A 4,731-nucleotide genomic window follows, 5' to 3' on the forward strand; every position below is an offset into this window, starting at 1 on the left:
GTTAGCTTCACTAATTCCATCACTCCTCTAAGATAACTGTAGTGATACAGCCTTACCCAAAGAGATTAGTACTTAGACTGCACTACTTCAGAAGCTGGTCCTAAGATAAAGCTCAACAATAAGAAAATTGGAAATTGGCCTTTGTTGTGAATGTCTTCAGTCTGAACTGCGAAAAGACTTGTATTCTTTTACTGGGCCCTGGAGAGACATTAGATTGAGGTATTTGGATTTTATTAAATTCAAGAACACTGGGTGTTTTTTTTTTCTTTGAGTGTAACCAGGGTACGACTTTATTATATCACCTAGAATGGAAAAAAAAAAAAAAAAATGATGTACTTAAAGAAAGACACTTGACAGCTCCTGGTCTCAGTTTAGCTGTTTTAAAATGAAAATAATTTTCTTATTATGATTATCAGCCTCTAATTTTGTTATGTTGACATATCTGTCTTGTTTCTTTGTGTATAACCAGCTTAAAGGGGCATCACAGGACAAGTGAAGAAGAGACGTGGTTATAAAACCTTATTAGGATTCTCTTAGTATAGACTCCCTTCCTTAAATCCTTTCTCTTAATTTAGAATCAATCATCCTTTCCCCCTAGGTAAAGGTGTTTTTTTTTCCTCTCTGACCTGTCTATGTAAAGCTATATGATGGCTGTCAGAATCTTCTCTCTTGTGGAAGAAAGAAATGATTCTTCCTTTATATATACCATAGCCTTAGGGACTCGATTGCATGTAAAGTCAGAGAAACAACTTCCTGAAGGTCTAAATTCTAATACCACATCCTTTCCATTGCTCCAGCTGTTCTTTGCTTCATGAATTTTCCCTTCGCCTCCTCCTCTCCCCACAGAAATCTCTATAGAGCATGAGGCTTTGGCCAGAGCACTGGGGATGGAGTTAGAAGATCAGGGTTCGGGTCTTGGTTCGTCCACTCACTTGCTGGCAACAGCCAAATTTATAGCTGTGAGACAGGAAGAACCACTGGTTCCACCTACTTCCTCAGACTCTAGCGAAGATGAAATGGGATGCGATGGTCAAACAAATACATGCTGCATGTAGAGCACCATACACATTAGGGTTACAAGAGACACGGGATGTCCAAGGGCGAAGAGCACGGCGCCTGCAGCCACAAACTTGAGCCTGAATCCCAGCTCCACTGCTAACCACCCGTATAATCTGAGGCGAGTTATGTAACTGTTCTGTGTCTTAGTTTCCACACCCATGCAAAGATGCTGATCATGGTAGTACCTATATCATTGGCTTTTGTGAACACTAATTGAGTGAATATCTGGGAAGTACTTAGCACAGTGTCTAGACACCTAGTCAGTACTCAGTAAAAGTTAGCATTACATTAGACTCTTCCTTCTCCTTTGCCACAAATAGTAAATCAATCATCAGTTCAGTTCAGTCACTCAGTTGTGTCAGACTATTTGTGACCCCATGGACTGCAGCACATCAGGCCTCCCCGTCCTTCGCCAACTCCTGGAGTTGACTCAAACGCATGTCCTTTGAATCAGAGATGCCATCCAACCATCTCGTTCTCTGTCATCCCCTCCTCCTCCCACCTTCAATCTTTCTCAGCATGAGTGTCTTTTCAAATGAGTCAGTTCTTCACATGAGGTGGCCAAAGTATTGGAGTTTCAGCTTCAGCATCAGTCCTTCCAATGAACACCCAGGACTGATCTCCTTAAGGATGGACTGGTTGGATCTCCTTGCAGTCCAAGGGACTCTCAAGAGTCTTCTCCAGCACCACAGTTCAAAAGCATCAATTCTTCGGCACTCAGCTTTCTTTATAGTCCAACTCTCACATCCATACCTGACTACTGGAAAAACCATAGCCTTGACTAGATGGACCTTTGTTGGCAAAGTAATGTCTCTGTTTTTTAATATGCTATCCAGGTTTAATCATCAGATCTCACCAGTTCTCACAGACAGCTCATCATTGCCCTTCAGTTCAGACCTCTGTTGTCCCACTCTCGGGCCACCAGTGACACCGCTGGGTTCTCTGATCTTGTTTCTCCCTCTATGTGTTTCTGTGCGTGTGTGCTAAGTCACTGCACTTGTGTCCAACTCTCTGTGACCCTGTAGCCCACCAGACTCCACTGTCCATTGGATTCTCCGGGCAAGAATACTGGAATGGGTTGCCATGCCCTCCTCCAGGGGATCTTCCCAACCCACGGATTGAGCCCGTGTCTCATTATGTCTCCTGCATTAGCAGGTGGGTTCTTTACCACTAGAGCTACCTGGGAAGCCCACTTGTTCCTGTACTTGGCACAAAATCCACTCTCTCAAAACATTATTTTGAGCCAATCATATGAATACTTAAAATTCTCTGTGACTCACAAATACTTATAGAATAATTTTAATTCTTAGACTCCAATTTAAAATGTGTTATAAACTAAACCCACCACTACATCTTTCTCAGACATAATCCCTCTACTCTAGGAAGAGTCTTCCCTCATTCTAGAAAACAGCTTGTCATTTTATGCCTCCATGTTGTTAATCATTCCCTTCCTCCTACTTGGAAAGTCCTCCCTTCTTTGCCAGCTAATGAGAGGCAGTATATCCAGTGGTTAAGAGTTCCAACTTGGATGCCTAATAGGCTTCCATTATCTACTGTTCAACAACTTCCTGGCCAGGTGACCTTGGGCAACTTTTATTCCTATTCTGTGTGCTTAGCAAAAGCACTTTTATTATAGTTATAGGAAAATCCATTTTACAGTGATAATCTATTGATTTTGGGGGGTACTTACTATTTAGTTAATTGATGTTTTACTATAGTATGTGAATCAGAACTGAAAACGAAATTAAAAGTTTTCTTCTCTCTATTGTCCCAATACATTTTTCTGTTTTCTGTTAAAGAACATCAAACCCATCAGGAACTGACAACCTTCTACTTACTTTCAAGGCTAATTCCTTTATTACATTCTTACTCTGCACAAAGCTAATCTAATTACTCTCTTCCAGGTCACCTAAGAATAATGACCTAGCTTTCAGATTAGCCAAAGCAGGACACAGGTGACTCTGCAATGGGAGGGAGAGAGCTTTGTACTGGTGAGGTTAGGAGTGTCAGTCTCAAGAATCCAGCAAAAGAAGATCAAATGAAGACAAAGAAAAATGACCTACACCAGAGACCTGTCAACAAAGCAGGAAAAAGGAACATGAATAGTTTGCTTGTTTTACTCCTCCTAAAACATGGAAATATAAAACAGTAAGACTCCATAACAAAGTGGGCTCTGGCTTGGCTCCACCTTCCTCTGTAATTCCTCCTCAATTCTCTTAGGTCTGTTTGTTGTCCAGCACTGAAAGAGCTTTTTGGCAATATTAACCTGATTTAAATGCACAGAAACAAACAAAAAAAGAATTCCCTGGCAGTTCAGTGGTTAGGACTCTGCATTCTCACTGCCAAGGACCCAGATTCTATTCCTAATTGGGAACCAGGACCCCACAGGCCTAGCAGTGTGGCCATAAATGAATAAGTGCACAGAAACGAATGTACATCGACCTGCGTCTCTTCAAGTCTCTGAAGCTGGAGTCCTATAACCAGAGAACATGTGTCACCCTCAGGAGCCACTTTCCCCATCATCAGTCCCCTCATCTACTCATTCTATCACTCCATCTTTCTCCTCCTAACTCCCCTTCTTACCTCTCTGCCTCTTAACCCTTTCCCTTACTACTCCCATTCCAGTGTCTACCAAGAACTCTCCAACACCTTCAAATATTTTTCTCTATTTTAGCTCAACTAGTGATTCTCAAACCTGACTTCACATTAAAAGAAGTTAAAAGAAAAAATACCTGAGCCTCCCTCCCTGCAGAATCTGACAGTCTGGGGTCTAGCCCTGGTATGGGCTTGTTTAATCTTCCTAGGTGACTTCAACATATCCAATCTTGAGAACCACAGCCTAAACTAAGACTGGATTCTCCCCTGGCAAACAGGCTCCCTTTGCCTCTTCCTGGAGACTACACTTTCTCCCACACCTGAATACAACCAGACAAGAAAGGGCAATCAAACTCAGGCTCTTTCAGACCATGGGTCTTCCATTTCATACAAAAGCTGCTGCTGCTGCTGCTAAGTCGCTTCAGTCGTGTCCGACTGTGCGACCCCATAGTCGGCAGCCCACCAGGCTCCGCTGTCCCTGGGATTCTCCAGGCGAGAATATTGGAGTGGGTTGCCATTTCCTTCTCCAGTGCATGAAAGGGAAAAGTGAAAGTGAAGTTGCTCAGTCGTGTCCGACTCTTAGCGACCCCATGGACTGTAGCCTACCAGGCTCCATCCATGGGATTTTCCAGGCAAGAGTACTGGAGTGGGGTGCCATTGCCTTCTCCGCATACAAAAGCGAACAACAACAAAAAATGTCTTTCTTGGAGGTATTTTATTTATACAACTCTGTTTCCTCTGCCCCTACCACCAACCTTATCTGCCTGAATAACTTTTATATCCATTAAGATTCAACTAAAACATCACATCTTCTGAGAAGCCTGGTCTGGCAGGCTGAGTGATCTAGGGCCAACCCTATGTTCTTGCTATATCTAGTGGATGCCATGACATAGACTTTAGGTCTCTGTTCATAGTGATCTATCACTTTCCTGTCTGCCTACCTCAATAAACTGAGTTCCTTGAGAGTAGGAAGTATACCTTCTTCATCTCTGTGTCCCCACATGTAACCTATGCAATGCTTGACATTGCATGATTGGCATTCGATAAATATTGGTGAGAGAGCAAGTTGGAAAAAAG

Source organism: Giraffa tippelskirchi, chromosome 8 (genome assembly GCF_054371585.1).
Source record: "Giraffa tippelskirchi isolate mGirTip1 chromosome 8, T2T-mGirTip1v1.2.pri, whole genome shotgun sequence".
NCBI classification, from domain to species: domain Eukaryota; kingdom Metazoa; phylum Chordata; class Mammalia; order Artiodactyla; family Giraffidae; genus Giraffa; species Giraffa tippelskirchi.